This window comes from Ictalurus furcatus, chromosome 22 (assembly GCF_023375685.1).
Source record: "Ictalurus furcatus strain D&B chromosome 22, Billie_1.0, whole genome shotgun sequence".
Lineage (NCBI taxonomy): Eukaryota > Metazoa > Chordata > Actinopteri > Siluriformes > Ictaluridae > Ictalurus > Ictalurus furcatus.
In genome coordinates, this window is record NC_071276.1 from 18,834,859 (window position 1) to 18,854,978 (window position 20,120).

At 44.5% G+C, this 20,120-nt stretch overlaps 1 protein-coding gene across 1 annotated transcript in view; it reads left to right on the forward strand.

The window, feature by feature from the left end:
* Positions 1 to 17,383: 17,383 nt before the first annotated feature.
* taok3a (TAO kinase 3a) overlaps positions 17,384 to 20,120 on the forward strand; it is a 34,795-nt gene continuing 32,058 nt past the window's right edge. The window contains 2 exon segments of the mRNA XM_053610755.1: positions 17,384 to 18,594; positions 19,562 to 19,655. The gene's annotated coding sequence lies outside the window, so the exon portion shown is untranslated.

Genomic DNA, 20,120 nt, shown 5'->3' on the forward strand with positions numbered 1-20,120 from the left:
AGCTGACTAGGTTTAAATGTGTTTAGATTTCAGTTGTAAAATGTGAATTGTTTGCCCAGTAGGGGGCTCACACCGCTGCCCTTTCCCAAATCATCGCATTTCTCGCCTGCAGCTAAACACACGGGTCGTGATACTCTACACACAGAAACCCGACAGTGTCCCGGCTAATCTTATGACATACTCGCGGCCATAGAATAATTCATTCGTTTATACTGGTCGAAAATGAACGGGTTAACTTTAACTTTAAGCCACGCCCCACCTACCCCAGTGGATTTTTATTTTTTTTTTGTCTTTAGCTCTGTGACGTCCATTTTGCCTTTTTTTTTTTTTTTTTTTTTTTTTTAATACAAAAGAGTAAGAGTGGGAATCTTTCGGGTTGCTTCGTGATTCGATTTGATTATGATTCAGTCCTGGAAATATTTCGTGGCGCCGGACGTAGCCGTCGCGTCCGTGTCCGTAAAGAAAACGAAAGCCTGCGCTCGCTCCTGGACGACGTCATGTCCGATATGTTTATACGGTTTGTAATGTCACGTAACGTAACATATAGCTATGTGTGTGTTTTGCACATTACACACCGTGGGTCGATCAGCTGCTTTTGACAAGTGGTTAAGCGGAGGCTCAGCTCACGTGCGCTCACACACACACTGCCAGAAGGCTTAATCAGCACACACTCATACCGCTGTGTACGGCTTTGCTTAATCACAGTGCAAAATAAAGTTCCGATTTTCTCACTCACACACACACACACACACACGTAAAACATCGGCAGTAATATTTTGTAGAATGTGTCATATTGCGTCTGGGGAAATATGACAAAAATATCACATCGTGATTCTTTACGCTTTACTAAACGAGATGTATCATGATCTATCGTGTGTGTGTCCCCGCCCCCAAGCCCCGCCCCCTGTAGACGTTTCCAGCAAAACAATAGTGTTGCATTAAAAAAAAAAACATGATTTATGATAGAGCCGGGTGATATGACACAAAAATATCATATCACGATACTTCAGGACGTCTCTACGAGACACGACTTCTGATTCGTCTGACAAACTGTCCGCGCAGCAGTCCTAAAATAAACCCTCAAACTGAGTCTGACCATACTTTTCTTTAACGCCTACAAGCTACAAACGCCCACAGGTTAAGTTTTTAAAAAACGACGTCCGTTCGGTACCATTCGGTTTGTAATCGTTACAAAAAAAAAAGCATTAAAAAAAAAATCCATCACCACACCAGCCCAGCGATATCTCAGAAAAGTGTATCGCGTAATAACGGATCACGATATCGAGATCGTATCCATGTATCGCCCAGCCCTAATTGATGATGCTTTTTATTTAACGTCTAAATCGATTATTTTAACACAACGTTTTAATATTTATTAAAGAACATTAACAGTGAAAGGGAGGGGGAAAAAAATTTGTAACGCTTTAAAGTTTAAGCACAAAATCAAAAGCTTTAATGAGTCAATAATAATATTAATGTCCCGATGATATCACGATATCTCCGAAAATCATACCGTGAATCAGAATTATTCATCCCACCATTCCTAAATCTGATTGGTCAGAAGGCGCACGTTATGTTAAGTTTATATTGTATAACCGCACGGGTCGGACCGTAGTTCCAGCTGTAACGTGAGCGAGAGATTGGTAGTAATGCGCTCGTTATCGTTTCTATAGTAACAAGATCGTACGCGGCGAGTGGTAGAGCAGACGCTCGGCGTAATCTGAGGCTTGATTTGGGGACGTTTTCTGTGAGGAGACGTTTATTCGACGCTTCTGAGGGAGTCTCCAGTGTCCTCGAGGTTGGACTTTTTTTGGGTTTCTTGGTAAAATCTCAAGCTATGTTTTTAAAATTTTTCGGAACGAGGGAAGGAGGTTCTCGCGAGGTAACGGCTGTCGTTGATGGTCGCTGTCGCTATAACGTAAACTTTTCTCGTGGAAGCATGAAATGTTAACTATGAACCAGTGGTGGCTTGATGGTTAAGACTTCTGATCGGAGGGTCAAAGAAACGCTCAGCAGTTGCGTAGAAATTTAAAAACAAAACAAAAAAAATCCGGTACAGACCGATTGTTTGTTTATTTATTAATAAATGAAACGTTGGCAAATCGCTGTGGTTATTTGAGTGGGATTTCACGCGAGGCGAGAAATCGTGCGTTTATATGGAAATAATCTGCGCGAAGGTGGAGTTAAGCGGATCACGGTGGAATACTTCCGTATGACCGCACGCTCCGGAGGGTTTTATTCTTTCTGTAAGTGACACCGAGGCACGATACGATTCACATCCCGATACGGGATCGAGAGTCATGTGGTGTGTTATTAGCAATGTGTTAGGAGCTGTTTTCAGATGATGAAGATGATGATGATGCAGTTTGATTTTAGTATTGTATATTGTTGAACAAAAAAAAATAAATCAACTTTAGAAGAAAAGAGACTGGCTTAACTTCGTAATATTTCATCATTACAAAGACATAAAGCTCAGTGAATCACCGAATCCTGCAAAACTGCACATTGAATATGTTTTTACATGTGCTCAGTTGTGCATAGTGTGTGTGTGTGTGTGTGTGTGTGTGTGTGTGTGTGGGGCTGACAGTGGCCTGCCAGAATCCAAGCTCGTTATAATTAGAGTTACTGATTAAGCTTCAAGGACAGCTCCACTCGACCATGCGCTCTCTGTCTCTGTGTGTGTGTGTGTGTGTGTGTGTGTGTGTGTGTGCGCACGTGCCTGCCTGTACCCAGTCGATTGTTGCACGGCATTTTAATTTCTAGTTTGTCATGTCCCCCGGACCCAGACTATCTCTGTAGATCGTATAGCAATATTATTGTAATATTTTGTTTAAATTAGTCCACAGTGCTGATGAATTCTGGATTCTGATTGGTCGGAATCAGAGTCCTGGATTCTGATTGGTCGGAAGGTGTTGAGTCCTGGATTCTGATTGGTCGGAAGGTGTTGGGTCCTGGATTCTGATTGGTCGGAAGGTGTCGATTAAATTTTTAAAAAACAGTACGTAGTGCAGCTGCAAAGAAACTCAGGTTCGTTTTAATACGTCATGGTTTCTGTATGTGCTCTGCTTTATTTCCCGTCTCTCTGTAAGAGTGTGTGTGCGTGTGCGTGTGTGTAATTTAGTAAACGCGAGTCCCTGTTCAACAGCTGCGTCTCTTCTTTAGTTTTCTTTCCATTTCCCGTTCTGGTCTCCATCTCATCACGTTGAAAATACGACGTTCATTAAAGACAAACCGTTTGAAGAGTGACCGTCTTCCAGGATGACTCCGCCCCCTGCGCCCCCCCCCCCCCCATTCACATGGAACGAGGGCTCTCTGAATGGCTTGATGAGGATCAAATTAAATGCTTTGACTTTTCGGGTCACGAGATCTCGACCTGATTGGAGATCTTGGGAGTGATTTTGGAGATTTGGAAGAACGGCGTTCATGGCACCAGTACAGCTCGCGTGATGGCGAAGAGTGCACACCGCTTCTCCTTCATCTCGTAGGATATGACGCGTATATACAGTACACACTGGGGATTTTTATATACAAACGCTCTCCTTCCTGAACGTTACTGTGGCGACCAGCAGTAGGAACGCCTACAGCCGACTTCATAGTACAGCGACTTGCAGCGATAAAAACCAATCGAATTTGTCATCCGTCTATATTTGTTTATGAAGCCAGAAGGATAATTTCTGGAATATAAGTAGGTTTATTATCTATCCGTCTTTCTCCTGGAGGTGCCAGCGTCTGTACCCGAGATCTTCAAATGTCCGTATCTGTTTTCAGATTTAAACCGGAAGTGGGCTTGGACTAAACAGGAAGTTGTGTTTTTTTTACATTTAAAAAATGCTTTGTTTGTTTTGTTTTTCTTTTGTTTGTTTATTCATTCAGCCACTATGCCTCCTGAAACATCTGGCGAGTGAATTCTGGCTCTGACAGTGCCTCAGCCTCAGCTACATCACTCCAGTGCATAGTCGTAAACTAAAGACCTGTGCAAAATCTTAGCAAAATCCTGCTCAGGAAGTTATTTATTTTCCTTTATTTGTACTTCCCTACAATATATATATATTTTTTTAGTTAGAAGGGGGTGTGGCCAGACACGCGTTACGTCATCACAGCGGGGTAGACACTAGCATTAACATTGAGTCAGGTTTATTAATTTATTTTTTTATTAATTTCTCACTAACAACATGAGGAATGTTTGCAAAACTGACGTCGAGACCTCACGAGTAAAGTCGGAGACCTCACGGGTAAAAAGGTTGAAGACCCTTTATTGAATTCTTGACCTGCTCTGGTCCAAATCATTCAAGCCTGTAGTGCACCTTCTATTCCTGTCTATGTGTGTGTGTGTGTATAATATATATGTGTATATATATATATATATATATATATATATATATATATATATATATATATATATAATATATATAATGTACACACACAGTATACGTCTTTATATCTGTCTTATTAATTCAGCGGACCTTAGCGAGAAACCGTCCTGCGTGTCAGTGTGTGTGTCCCGTTAGTCACGGTCACCAGGTGTGGTAGAAAAAACCAGCCGTGATTCACCCCGGCGCGTTTCTTCAGCAGTCGTACACGTGAGGTGGGACACGTGCTGATGGACAAGAGATCGAGACGCACGTCGTCCAGTCAGGTACGGTCAGACGACATTCCGGAGGAACAGCTAACGATCTGAGGGAAGAGATGGAGAGCAAAGGCCCTCTGATACGATGGAGAGGTTGATCTGTCAAGCTGTCTGTCTCATGGAAAACTGGACAGTGTGGTCTGTCTGTCCGTCTGTCTGTCTGTCTGTCTGTCTGTGTTTGCTTCACAGAAAGAGAGCAGAGAGTTAAAGTGTAGCAGGAGGGAGTGTGTGTGTGTGTGTGTGTGTGTGTGTGTGTGTGTGTGTGTGTGTGTGTGTGTGTGGGGACATGTAGTGACGTGGCGCCCTGCTTTGCCGTGAGCGTGGGTGAGGACGGACGCGGGAATCGTTTTGGAACACGAACCCCTCTCTCTCTCTCTCTCTCTCTCTCTCTCTCGCTCTCACGCGCTCTCTCTCTCACTCGCGCTCTCTCTCACGCTCTCTCTCTCGCTCTCTCAGCAGTGCGTGAGGTAATGAGTGCTATTTTTAGCCCCCTCCTCCCCTCCGCACACGCTAACGCCCTCTGTTCCACCCATCCAGGGCTCCTGACATCATCCACAGGTTATTTATAGCCCTTCATAGGCTTTATTTATGGGTTTTAATACTCCAACCACCCAATTTAACACCGGTGCATGCTGGGACGTCAGCAGGAGGAGGGTGGATTAAACGGATTCGTCTGGCGAAACTGCTAATGTGACTAACAGAGCGTGGAAGGTGAGGGAGACGGCGTGGCCGTACCGAGCGTCTGAGATGCTCAGTGATGGCGTGAGAGTACACGGTGCACGGTTTCAGCCTGGTCGGTTCAGTTTAGTACCGAAGCGCCGAGACTCACCAGACTAGAGATAATCACGCCACGGCGGGGCGTCCGAGCTCGTCGTTTCCCATCGCGTTCGAGCTACAGAGCGCGGGGAAAGAACACGGACGCCTCCGTGTTTGTCTTTTCTTAGCATAACGCTGCCCAGCTCTCTGTGTAGTGTATATTCACCTCCTCAAAACCGCAGACCGCACAGTCAGAGTTCTAGATCGAATAACCTGCCTTAACTCGTAAGTTCCTGCCTCGTAAGTTCCCGCCTCTGACTGACTTGTAAGTTCCTGCCTCTGACTGCCTCGTAAGTTCCTGTGTCTGACTAAAGCAAAAGAAAACCTCAAGCCGAGTTCAGCAGGTGAAGTTTCTCCGCACGGGGGGACGCGACTGCTCTGGAACTCCATCACCGCCGTAAACACGTCACACCGCTGCTGCTTCCGGACTTTTCCTCCAGCGTTACTGTTATCTCACTCGCTCCTTACATTCAAACCCCTTTTATCTTTGTGTTGTTGAGGGCCACAAACTAATCTCTACCGACGTCACATGGTCTCTCTCTCCCTCTCTCCGTCTCGCTCTCTCTGTCTCTCTGTCTCTCTCCGTCTCGCTCTCTCTGTCTTTCTGTCTCTCTCCCTCTCTCCGTCTCGCTCTCTCTGTCTTTCTGTCTCTCTCCGTCTCGCTCTCTCTGTCTTTCTGTCTCTCTCCCTCTCTCCGTCTCGCTCTCTCTGCCTTGCTGTCTCTCTCCCTCTCTCCGTCTCGCTCTCTCTGTCTTTCTGTCTCTCTCCGTCTCGCTCTCTCTGTCTTTCTGTCTCTCTCCCTCTCTCCGTCTCGCTCTCTGTCTTTCTGTCTCTCTCCCTCTCTCCGTCTCGCTCTCTCTGTCTTTCTGTCTCTCTCCCTCTCTCCGTCTCGCTCTCTCTGTCTTTCTGTCTCTCTCCCTCTCTCCGTCTCGCTCTTTCTGTCTTTCTGTCTCTCTCCGTCTCGCTCTCTCTGTCTTTCGGTCTCTCTCCCTCTCTCCGTCTCGCTCTCTCTGTCTTTCTGTCTCTCTCCGTCTCGCTCTCTCTGTCTTTCTGTCTCTCTCCCTCTCTCCGTCTCGCTCTCTCTGTCTTTCTGTCTCTCTCCGTCTCGCTCTCTCTGTCTTTCTGTCTCTCTCCGTCTCGCTCTCTCTGTCTTTCTGTCTCTCTCCGTCTCGCTCTCTCTGTCTTTCTGTCTCTCTCCGTCTCGCTCTCTCTGTCTTTCTGTCTCTCTCCCTCTCTCCGTCTCGCTCTCTCTGTCTTTCTGTCTCTCTCCCTCTCTCCGTCTCGCTCTCTCTGTCTTTCGGTCTCTCTCCCTCTCTCCGTCTCGCTCTCTCTGTCTTTCGGTCTCTCTCCCTCTCTCCGTCTCGCTCTCTCTGTCTTTCGGTCTCTCTCCCTCTCTCCGTCTTTCTGTCTCTCTCCCTCTCTCCGTCTCGCTCTTTCTGTCTTTCTGTCTCTCTCCCTCTCTCCGTCTCGCTCTCTCTGTCTTTCTGTCTCTCTCCCTCTCTCCGTCTCGCTCTCTCTGTCTTTCGGTCTCTCTCCCTCTCTCCGTCTCGCTCTCTCTGTCTTTCGGTCTCTCTCCCTCTCTCCGTCTCGCTCTCTCTGTCTTTCGGTCTCTCTCCCTCTCTCCGTCTTTCTGTCTCTCTCCCTCTCTCCGTCTCGCTCTTTCTGTCTTTCTGTCTCTCTCCCTCTCTCCGTCTCGCTCTCTCTGTCTTTCTGTCTCTCTCCCTCTCTCCGTCTCGCTCTCTCTGTCTTTCTGTCTCTCTCCCTCTCTCCGTCTCGCTCTCTCTGTCTTTCGGTCTCTCTCCCTCTCTCCGTCTCGCTCTCTCTGTCTTTCGGTCTCTCTCCGTCTCGCTCTCTCTGTCTTTCGGTCTCTCTCCGTCTCGCTCTCTCTGTCTTTCGGTCTCTCTCCGTCTCGCTCTCTCTGTCTTTCGGTCTCTCTCCGTCTCGCTCTCTCTGTCTTTCGGTCTCTCTCCGTCTCGCTCTCTCTGTCTTTCTGTCTCTCTCCCTCTCTCCGTCTCGCTCTCTCTGTCTTTCGGTCTCTCTCCCTCTCTCCGTCTCGCTCTCTCTCTTTCTGTCTCTCTCACTCTCTCCGTCTCACTCTCTCTGTCTTTCTGTCTCTCTCCCTCTCTCCGTCTCGCTCTCTCTGTCTTTCTGTCTCTCTCCCTCTCTCCGTCTCGCTCTCTCTCTTTCTGTCTCTCTCACTCTCTCCGTCTCACTCTCTCCGTCTTTCTGTCTCTCTCACTCTCTCCGTCTCACGCTCTGTCTTTCTGTCTCTCTCCCTCTCTCTGTCTCGCTCTCTCTGTCTTTCTGTCTCTCTCCCTTTCTCCGTCTTGCTCTGTCTTTCTGTCTCTCTCTCACTCTTTCTGTCTCACTCTCTTTCTCTGAATTTCTGTCTCTTGCTCGATTTTTGTCTCTCCCTCCCTCCCTCTCTCTTTGTTTCTCTCTTTCTTTCTGTCTTTCTGTCTCTCTCTTTCTTTGTCTCTCCCCCTCACACTCTCTTTCTGTCTTTCTATATATCTCTCTCTTTCTGAGTCTCCCTCTTTTTCTCTCCCTCTTTCTCTCGCTCTCTCTTTCTGTCTCTTCATATCTCTCTCTCTCTCTCTCTCTCTCTCTCTGTCTCTCTCTCCATTTCTGTGTGTCTCTTTCACATGCTCTCTCTCTTTCTCAATCTAACTGTTTCCATCTCCCTCGAGTCCTATGCCGGAAGAGCCCTCAGAAGCGATAGCATAAATAAACGGATAGATGTCTTCCGTTCGGTTACAAGACCTTCCCTCTATTGAGTCACCTCCTGACTTCCACATTCAATAATCACTTCCTGCTAAGGCGACGGCTGTGCACTCTCACTTCCTGTCTGACAGGAAGTGGTGCTGCTTATTCAGAGTTTTAGATAGAAGCTCTGCAGCAGTCAGTTTAAGTGTTTGCGGTGAGTACACACACACACACACACACACACACACACACACACACACACACACACAGAGAAAGAGGTGTGTCCTCTGTACCTGTTAGTCTCAGTGAAGAGGCCATGGCCTCTGTATCTGTCTGTTTTATTGTAGGAGCCATGGCCATTTGCATCTATCAGACTCAGAAAAGGAGGCGTGGCCATTGTACCTGTCAGTCACAGAGAAGGAGGTGTGTGCTACATGATGTAGATATTAATAGCGCGTGGCCGGATGTGAACTGCGAGAACACATTGCATTTCAGTTGTGTATTCCTCTCTCCTCTGATGAAGCCCCATGGGTGTTCAGGGCCAGGAAACACACACATGCGTGCGTGCACGCACACACACACACACACACACACACACACACACACACACAGACTCACTCAGGGCCAAATGTTTCATGAACTAAACATGACAGGGCCAGAACCTTACGGCGTATCAGTACCACAGCAGAGGAGATTGTGGGTATGTTATGGTTCCCTTGGCTCACGCGCGCACACACACACACACACACACACACACACACTGGACCTTACTTGGCATTGTAGACAAGAGAAAATTGGATTCATGTTGCTACTAAAACACCTGATCCACTGAATGCTTCGCTTTATCAAGAAATAAGTACTATATGCTCTGTTATGGGTTAATCGTGTGTGTGTGTGTGTGTGCGTGTGTGTGTGTGTGTGTGTGTGTGTGTGTGTGTGTAGTATGTTGTAAGATGGGTATGGGTATTATCCAGCCGTTTTTCTTCTGAAAATCATTACACATAATATCAGCTTCCCTTTCCTTCCTGTGTCCATCCTTTCCTCTTCCTTCCTTCCTTCCTTCCTTCCTTCCTTCCTCACCCTTTCCCCTTTCCCTTCCTTCTTTTCCTTTCCTCCACTCCTCTCCCTTTTCCTTTCCCGTTCCCACCCTTTCCATTTCCTTTCCCTTCCCTATTTCCGTTCTCTTTCTCTTCTCTTCCCTCGACGTCCTTTCGCATTTCCTCTTCCAGTTTCCTTTCCTTCCCTTTCCCCAGGATCCTTCCCATTCCCCTTTTTTTCCCCCCTTCTTTCCCTTTTTCCTTTTTTTTCCTTCCCCGTCCTCCTCCCCTGTCTGCAGTTTCCCCTGCTTCTGGAAAACATCTTCATACTGTTCCTGTTAAGACATTTGTAGAGTTATTTTAGAGGGGTGTGTGTGTGTGTGTGTGTGTGTGTGTGTGTGTGCACAATCGAGAGAGCAATTTTTCATTATTTGTTGGGTTTAGAGCGACTCATCGTCAATGTGTGTGTGTGTGGGATTTTGTAAATGTGCATTACATAAGATGGCATAGATACACATGCATGTGCAAAATGTGATTTCTGTTTGTTTGTGTGTGTGTGTGTGTGTGTGTGTGTGAGCGTGTTTTTAACTGGTGTGGCATTAATAGTTAATGAGCTGCAGTAATAATCATGTCAATGGAAGATCCTTATAAAGAAAAAATTAAGCTGTATATGTGTGTGTGTGTGTGTGTGTGTGTGCTGCTACAGCACGTATAGAGTACAATGAGTTTCCTACAGCACACTCATCCACCTCCTGCAGAGACAAAATCACACACACACACACTGCAGAGTATCTCAGTGGCCTTGATGAAAACAGAACCCCACGCTCACACACTCACACGCTGACGTTCACGTCCTGGCAGCTGCTCCAGAACAGAGTGGCCTAAAGGACGAGTCGTAAACGGAGGGAACGAGCCGCAGCCTCGTACTCGAAAGAGTTCGAAACGGTTTAACGGATATAAAATGAGACGGTGCGCAGCCTCGTCTCCGTCCGCTGACGTCGCTCAAGCGGAAGAAGTTGAAGACGAGTCGAGGCGATAATAAAGTGACCGATGCGGCCCCGATAAATATTTCAGTCTGTGTATGCAGTTTAGATTACGATGCTTATGATTTAATCTGGATCGATGGGACATGGCTAGGCCAGACACGGTGTCTGGTGTGCGCCGCGTGCGTCTCCGTGTCATGGCTGAAAGACGTGTCGGTTAGATTTAAGGCACGTAACCCATCTCCGACGCTCCTTACATTTTTATTGATTTATTTAATTATCGATCGATTGATTTATTGTACTATATGGCGATGGGGTGAAAGACACATTGATCGTACGATCGTGTGTGTGTGTGTGTGTGTGTGTGTGTGTGTGTGTGTTCGCACAATTGAGAGAGAAATCTGTCATTATTTGTTGGGTTCAGAGCAGCATTGTGAATATAACTGCGTATCAAGCGATCCTTACGTAATGAAATACAACACGTGAAATACGACACGCCGCAAACGACGTGCGTGAAATTATTCAGCGCCGCTTTCATACATCGGAGGTCACGTAGTCGGAAGGGCAGCTTTTACGTCAGACTTGGCATCAGACCACCGAAAATAGAAAGCGAGACTCTAAACATGCAAAAATAAATAAATAAATAAATAAAATTTGCAAAGCAAAGAGAGAAATAACACAAGGTGGGAAAGAGCAACGGGAAGGGGTATGTTCACGAAATATTACCAGATCTTTTAAAAAAAAAAGTTGTCCTTTTATTGATTGATGTTCTTTATTTAAAAAATTGGTGCGTTAGCTGTTCCAGTATATCATTCAGTAATTGTTTGATTTTTATTGAACTTGAATGTGTAATGAAACGGTGAAATGTGTTCTGAAAGCTGTGTGTGTGTGTGTGTGTGTGTGTGTGTGTGTGTGCAGTGATTCAGATCAGTATAGTGTAGAGTTCGAGTACACAACCACAGGCCTATCGATCAGTTCATGGTAATAAAGATCAGAACAGAGGTAAGCTTGGGCAAGTAGTTTTTTTTTTCTTAAACTGACTTACAGGTCAAGTAGTTGAGGGTTAAAGGTCTTGTTCTACGGTGGCTTTTTGAAAATCCCCACAATTATTGGCACCCTTTTTAGTCAATAGTTCGTGCTAGGTGCCTTTGGCGAGATAACAGCTCCGAGTCTTCTCCTATAACGCCTGATGAGGTTGGAGAATACATGGCGAGGGATCTGAGAGCGTTCCTCCATACAGAACCTCTCCAGATCCTTCACATTTGGAGGTCCACGCTGGTGGACTCTCCTCTTCAGTTCACCCCACAGGTTTTCTATGGGGTTCGGGTCAGGGGACTGGGATGGTCATGGCAGGACCTTGATTTTGTGGTCAGTAAACCATTTTTGTGTTGATTTTGATGATGTTTTGGATCATCGTCCTGCTGGAAGATCCAACCACGGCCCATTTGAAGCTTTCTGGCAGAGGCAGTCAGGTTTTCATTTAATATCTGTTGATATTTGATAGAGTCCATGACGCCATGTATCCTAACAAAATGTCCAGGTCCTCTGTCAGAAAAACAGCCCCAAAACATTAAAGATCCACCTCCATATTTAACCGTGGGCATGAGGTACTTTTCCATATGGCTACCTCTCTGTGTGCTCCAAAACCACCTCTGGGGTTTATTACCAAAAAGCTCTATTCTGGTTTCATCTGACCGTAGAACCCGATCCCATTTGAAGTTCCAGTAGTGTCTGCACACTGAAGACGCTCGAGTTTGTTTTTGGATGAGAGTAGAGGCTTTTTTCCTGAAACCCTTCCAAACACCTTGTGGTGATGTAGGTGACTTCAGATTGTAGTTTTGGAGACTTTCTGACCCCGAGACGCAACTAACATCTGCAATTCTCCAGCTGTGATCCTTGGAGATGTTTTATCCACTCGAACCGTCCTCTTCACAGTGCGTTGAGACGATACAGACACACGTCCAATTCCAGGTCGATTCATAACATTTCCAGTCGACTGGAACGTCTTCATTATTGCCCTGATGGTGGAAATGGCCATTTTCAACGCTTGTGCTATTTTCTTATAGACACTTCCCATTTTGTGAAGCTCAACAACCTTTTGCCGCACATCACAGCTACATTCCTCGCTCTTACCCATCGTTATGAAAGACTAGGGGAATTTGGCTTGTGTGTTACCTCATATTTATACCCCCGAAACAGGAAGTCATGGATGAACAATTCCTGTTCCTAGTCACCCAGGTGTACTGAAAGAAAAAGCAAAATATCAATGGGAATATACTTCAAATATACATATATAAATAAACCTGTTGTGTTTGTAGTTGTTTGATATCCATGAGAGCAGAATATTTTTTTTTTAAACAAAAGGTTAAACAATAAAGACAATTTTTCACAGCCGCCTTTGCTCATATTTACCAAGGGTGCCAATATTAGTGGAGGGCACTGTAGCCATATTTCTAGCTAATTACTATGAAAAGTGTCATAATTGGCAGGCTTCCTTGCAAGGTGTGTGTTTTTCTTTCTTTTTTTTTTTTCTTCCCCCGTTGCATTACTCACCATCTCTGTTTTTTTTCTTTCCTCTTGCTTATAAATACACACACACATAATAATCGTGTCGTTCTCTAGGTCAGGACTGAATTATTGATTTCCCACAAATTAGGTAGAGAAATTTCCCTGTTTCTCTCTCTCTCCCTCCATGTTTTGCACTTCACACGCATGAAGTATGCAAATGTTGGTTTGTGTATTCATTTTTTAGAGTAGAGATGTGGGCTAGCGCATGGCCCCGGGCCTGATGGGAGACTTCGTTTTCCAGTCTATCCACACGAAAAAAAAGTTGCTGCTGAAGGCTTTTAGTGTGCGTAACAACACGGGAAACAGTGCTGTCACTCTCACGCAAGGCGTCATGGGAACGCTCACCCTCTCGACCGAGATCAGTGTGTAGGGGAGAGAGGACGAGCGATGAAATGAGGATGAGTGTTACACAGAGCTGTCTTAAATAAGCCGAGCGCTCAGCTCCTTTGACCTATATTACGATATTAATCTCGCTCACACACACACGCACACACACACACGCGTTCCCGTTGGATTTGATCCGTCGTGATGCAGCTGTAGCTCTTTTTCCGTACAGTGCACTAAAGGCTGAGCGACTACATGCTGGTTTAATAATGACACTCTGTGAGGAAAATGTCTCACACACACACACACACTGTTGTTCATGCCTCAGAATTCCCGATTCTGATTGGTCAGAAGGTGTCGATTTAATTTTCTATAGCAGCAGCTCTGACATTAGTGTGTGTGTGTGTGTAGCTTCAAACCACGTTCATTAATTGTTACAATACGTTATCGTTTCTATAGCAACAGCTCGTCCATAGCGACTCGTTTCGCGTCTACGGAAGGAGTCTCCGGTGTCGGCTCTTCGTAAAACGTTTTCTGACATCTTCACGACGGAGGAGTTTTGCGCTCTGCGATTCGGAACTAACTATAAACGGATAAAAATGTAAAAATACGTGCCTTTTTATTTAAAAAATAAATAAATAAATAAATAAAAAGTAGAACAGTAATAATCGTTGGGAAATTTCTGTTGTATTAAAGAAATAAACATTTCACGTGTTCTTGGAAAAGAACACTATATTAAGTATAGTCATATAATTCTTAAGTAGTAAGTGGTGTTTATTGATTTTTTAAAAAAATTAATAAAGTTACAAAAGTATTTAAGTAAGTAAAAAAAATGTCCATTATTCCCCTCAAACTTTGCTTTTACTGCTATTTTGAAATGTACCTAGTTTGATTGAGAAATGTATTATATATTCCTGCTACGTGTGTCACGGTATATAGGCTTCCTAACAAACTTTTAAGCAAACAGTATTTAAAATAAATAAATAAAATTAAAAAAAGGTTATGATGCTTTTATTTGGTTTTGGCAACCAGCCCATATTTAACTCCAGCTTCCTGAGTTAATAGACGTTTCCGTGTCCGAATAGGACCCGCCCGATCAAACTCGCACATCCCGGAGAGCTAGGCGTTCCACAAGGAAGTCTTCGCTCAGTCACCGTCTTCAATATTAAAATCTATAATAGAAGTAAAGTTATAGAATCTCATATCTTCTGCAGTCTATATTTCGACGAGGGACCGGTCGATTAAAAATGGATGTCGATTTTTATTTATTTATTTATTTATTTTCCCCCAGAATTAAGATCGTGTGTATACTCTTCTGCCTTCTTCTACCTTTTATCTTACACCAAAATGGATATTCTAGAAGTATAATGATAAGGAGTATCGGTTTATTGGTCACGTATACATTACATATAGCGATACATGATATAGCGCCCCCTGGAGTTGAGAGGGTTAAGGGCCTTGCTCAAGGGCAGGTTGGCAGTGCTGGGGCTTGAACCGTACGTTGTCCATGTCATATGTCTTCCTGAACCACAGTGCCTTCTGATGCTGTCAGACGGCGGAAGTATTCAGGAAGCTGACACCTGAATGCGTTTTTAGGATTATTTTTTTTTCCCGTCCTGTATTAAGCTTAAACGTCTTTTATATGCTCTCGTACCGTTTAGCCCGTGCTCGCCATGGGACGGCCTTGCCGCTGACGTGGCGTTAAAAATCGATAAACGAAACAAACGACGCCTTTTCTGAATTTGTACAGCAGTAAATCAGCACTGAAATGGAGGAAGGTTTTGTAAACATCTGTATTTTGTAAGTACAATTGTACTTAATTGATATTTAAAAAAAAAAAAAAAAAACGTTAAGGACATCTATTTAATTTTTCATTATTTTTTTTAAATGGTGTTTGTATTATAGTGTCATCTCTCCGAGCACTACTCTGAAGTTTTACTTTAGCTCTAAGAGTAAACATCTACACACACACACACACTCATTAGTTCTGGGTTTGTGAGAAACTAATGGTGTGTGTGTGTGTGTGCACTATAACAGATCCTGACGACACTGTAGTAGCACATCATCTTCCCCTCGTCTGGTTCTGTCTCCATTTCTCTTTCTCCGTGTTTCTCTTTCATTTCTGTCTGTCCTTCTGTCAAGTTCTCTCTCTATCGCTGTCTGTCTCTATCTCGGCGTCTCTGTCTTCCTGTCTGTCTCTCTCTTATGTCCAACAGAGAGACGGCGACAGACAGAACCTTATAGTGCGTCACTCTCTCGCTGCGTATCTCGATCCTCTTCCGTCACCGTCTCGGTGTCTTTCTGTCGCTCTTTCACTCTCCGTATATAAACTCGCGTGGCAGCAGAGCAATGCGTAAAATCGTAGAAGAGCTTCGGGGTAACGTTCACGTGAGACGATCGGAACGGAGTTTCGAGACCGCCGATCGTCTGGGATTTTCACACGCGACCGTCTGTAGAGTGCACACAGAGTGGTGCGAGAAACAAAAAAACATCCAGTCGGACGGGAGGAAACGGCTCGTTGACGAGAGACGTCGGAGGAGAACAGCCAGGAAGGAGATCCTAACTCAAATAAGCGCTCTTTACAGCTGTGGCGCGCAGATGAGCATCTCGGAACACACGACCTTGAGGCTGACGGGCTCGAGGTGAACCCCGACGCGAAAGTACGCGCTACCACAAGCGAATACGTCTCTTATGACCCGGGTGCCGTCTCTGCAAGTCAGAAATGTTCAATCCTATGCCTGAAGCGTAAATATTGGCGCCCCTGCTTATTCTAACCTCTCTTTCCATCTCTGTATTTCGGTCACAGTTTCTCATTCTCTCGTTTCTTTTTGCCCGTCTTTTCTTGTCCTCCTCCGTCATGGCGTCTCTCCGTGCATCGCTTTGTCCCGTCCTTCTCTTTTCCTGTCGCTATCTCACTACGTCTGCCTCTATCTGTCGCTGTCTTTCTTGGTGCTTTTCCATCATGCTCGTTTTTCTGTCTCTGGATTTGTTGAACCCTTTTATATTACTCCTTTAATCTTTTCCCACCTCCTTTCCATTTAAAATATCATCTGCGGTCGTTTTCTGCATTTCATGCCGAGCCTGCAGCTCCGTGGAGCTGATAGCGTGAAGACTCGGTTCCCTCAGACTTCTTATCGCTTATCTGTCAGGGAAAGGAGAGCTGACTGAGCTGTGCACTGCTACAGATATATTTCTGTTTATGTAAAGCATGGACAACACACCCAGGAGTGTGTATACCGGCCAGGAGTGTTCACGTAACGACTCGTACGTGACGTTCTGATCATGCCGCTAGTCTCGACACGCTAACAGGAGAATTCTACCAGCAGTTTGAGCCGACACACTTCTGTAACATCCTGATAGTCAGGAAACTCTCTCGCACATCAGTTAAAGAATTCTAATTGGTTTTAATCCCACCAAATAACCCAGGCCCAAAGATTCCAGCGCCAGCAGTTTAATACAAAGGTTCTAAACCAAACAAATTACAGAAACAAAATTGTAATCCTGACATTCTTGAACGTAAGGTCCAAACTCAAAAATTCCAAATCTTATCGAGAGTCTAGAATAAGAGATTTTAATCTCACCAAACAATTCAGGCCCAAAGGTTTAAGGCTGTAGTTCTACCGTTGTTCGAGCCAAATGGTTCTGGATTGTTTGTTAGGATTGGGACATTTAGTTCTACAAAGGTAGAACTAGAGCCTTAAACCTTTTGTCCCAGTCCTAACAAATAATCCAGACCCAAAGGTTTGAGTTCAAATAGTACAGAACCAAAGCTTCCAATACCACAAGCAGTCTAGAGCAGTGGTCACCAACCCTGCTCCTGGAGGTCTCCCTTCCTGAAGACTTTAACTCCAACCATTAGGATTCCCACCTGATCTTAATTATTGCCTTAAGGAGTTCTTGATCAGCGAAAAACAGGTGTGTTAGATTTTGGTTGGAGATGAAACCTGCACGAAGGTAGATCTCAAGGAACAGGGTTGGTGACCACTGGTCTAGAGTAAAAGATTCAGATTCTAATGAACAATTCCCAGCAGAAGGTTCAAATCCCACCAAACAAACCAGAATTCAATCAGTACAGAACCAAAGTTTCTAATTCTACCATTGTACAACTAATGGTCATAATCCTACCAAATAATCCAGACCCAAAGGTTCCAGTAACACCAACAGTCCAGAAAAAAGATCTTTAAATACCGAACCACCAAACAATCCAGAACCAAATGTTTAAATTTAAATAATACAGAACCGAATACACGAATTCTACCACTGTAGAGATAAAGGCCCCGATCCTACCAAATAATCCAGGCCCAAAAGTTCCAGTACAACAAACCGATGTGTTTAAATCCAAGGAAACAATCCAGACCAAACGGTACAAAACCAAATGTACTATTTCCAACATTCCAGAACTGAAGGTTATAATCCCACCGAATGATCCGGGCGCAAATGTGGCAGTACCACCAACAGTGCTGGGGGGAAAAGTTTGTACCCACACTACAACCCAGTACCAAAGGTTCCAGTTCTACCAAGTTGTCTAGAAGCAAATGTTGTAATTCCATCAAAGGTTTTAATTACACACACGAATCCAGAACCAGATTTTTAAAATTCCACCAAACGGGCTCAAACCCTAAAGGTTCTAATCCTAACAATTTACAGGCCCAAAGGTTCCAATCCCACCAACAGTCCAGATCGGAAAGTTCCACTTTCACCAAACAAACAGTACAGAACCCAAGATTACGATTCTACCCTTCCAGAACATTAGGTTTAAATCCCACAGAATAATCCAGAACCAAAGATCGCGCTTCTACCAAATACTCTCTAAGCAATTGTTGTAATTCTTTTAAAGCTTTTTATCATATACGGTTGAGGTCGTAACTTGACATACGCCTAACGTAAAGAATGATAACAATTTACACCCATCGTCCTGTTCAAAAGTTTACACCCCCCCCCCCGGCTCTTAATGCATCACGTTGCCTTCTCGAGTCCCTCAGTCATCCTCGGCGTGAAAAGACCGATCCGAACATCATATAGCCGCTGCCGGAAAGGGTCTCGGATACGCAGGAGATGCCGGAAAAGCGAAGAATGTGCAGGACCTGGGGGATTTTTCTGAAGAACAGTGGGCAGGTTAACTGCTCAGGACAAACAAGGGACTCGTGAAGAACTCTCACAGAACATAAAAAGGTCCAGAACCAGACTCGGCCGTAGTCTTATAGCCCGTCGGAAGTTGCAGTTCTTTTAGAAGTTTTAAATCCCGACAAATATTAAAAGGTTCTGCCAAGAACGCTAGACCACCTAATGGAGAACGGAGGATAAACGTTCTTCCGAAAACCTGCTTTTGTTTCGAGTTAATTGCGTTGAAGTTTGTTTTTGTTTTTTGTTAAAGGTCATTTTACATGAAGAAAATGTTTGTAAATTGTATTTAATATCCGTGTGGTTTTATCTGGCTCAGATTCTCCTGAAAATACTGAAAAGAACGACACGATCGCACTGGGTTCCGCCGTCCACGAGGTGACGATGACGATGTAATGGTATAAAAATACCAGTAAGTCGATGTATGCGGATTGTTTTTCTCTGAAACGGGAATACGGCTCTCTGAAGCGTTTTGTCCATGTAAGGCCATTTCGGAGCGTTTGATGTCGAGGCGATGAATCATTCAGGAACCCGAAGAACACGGCACAATACACTCATCTCCCTTTCGGCCTGTTTGTTAGTCACCCTGCTCTCGTAAAAAAAAAAAAAAAAAAAAATTTTTTTTTTTTTTTTAAACAGTACGGACGGAAGACGAGGAGGAAGAGATGAGGAGACAGGTTTAGGAAAGTGGGGCGGGGAGAAGAGACCGGATAAATCCGGGGGAAAGAGTGAAGAGGCAAGGTGGAGACAGTGGAGAGACCGGAGGAATAAATAAAATAAAAGGATATTTCAGATCATCTGTAGATTTGATGATAGATTCCCCGTTTCTCGTCTCCATCCCACACGGTTTTAAACTCCAGCGTGATGGCGAATTGCGTAAGCGCAGATTTATTGATTTTTCCGTTCAGATTCTGGATTACTTGCCCGTACTTGTTAAAACTGGCTGGTGCAAGACCGTGTAAGAATGACAATATGACACACACACACACACACACACACACACACACACACACACACACAAACACACACTCAAAAAACCCAAAAAGAGACGCTTGTGATTTCTTTAAACAGCTTCGTTAATGCACTTGAGTTAACGTGACCGGGCGGTTTCGATGGAGTGTGGTATAAGGCCACCAAAAAAGGCTGAAATGAGAGTGTTGCGTACATGTACGTTAATAAACTCTGTGTGTGTGTGTGTGTGTGTGTGTGTGTGTGTGTGTGTGAATGAACAAAATATATTCAAAAGACACTCGGATTTGTTTCGACACTTAATCTGATTGTTGATTATGAAAAGAAAGAGAAATGAACAGATAAATAAATTAATAACATGAATATTTCTGTGTGTGTGTGTGTGTGTGTGTGTGTGTGTGTGTGTGCAGGACTATAAGTGTATCTGTTGGTCATGAATCAGATGGTGGAGGAATAGAGGACACACTCGGCCCAATCCAGCTCCATACCACACTGCGTTTAAAGGTAAGTGTGTGTGTGTGTGTGTGTGTGTGTGTGTGTGTGTGTGTGTGTGTGTGTGTGTGTGTTGTAGATGTATATATCCTCCCACTTTGTGTTCCATTTTAGACCATAGTTCTACAGTGACTGGGTGGTGTGTGTGTGTGTGTGTGTGTGTGAGAGAGAGATTCTCTATCTCTCGCTCAGTCTGTCTGTCTCTCTCTCTCTTGTTGTCTTGCAGTTTTGCACTCGTTCTCTCTCACTGTATTTCTCTCTCTCTCCCCTCACTCTCTCTCTCTCTCTCTCATTCTCAATTCAACTCAAAGTACTTTATTGGCATGATTGTTTACATACAATGTTGCCAAAGCATCAGTTTACACTGCCCTCCAATAATATTGGCACCCTTGATAAATATGAGCATAGAAGGTTGTGAAAAATTGTCTTTATTGTTTTAACCTTTTGATCTTTTGTTAAAAAAAAATTCCAATAAAT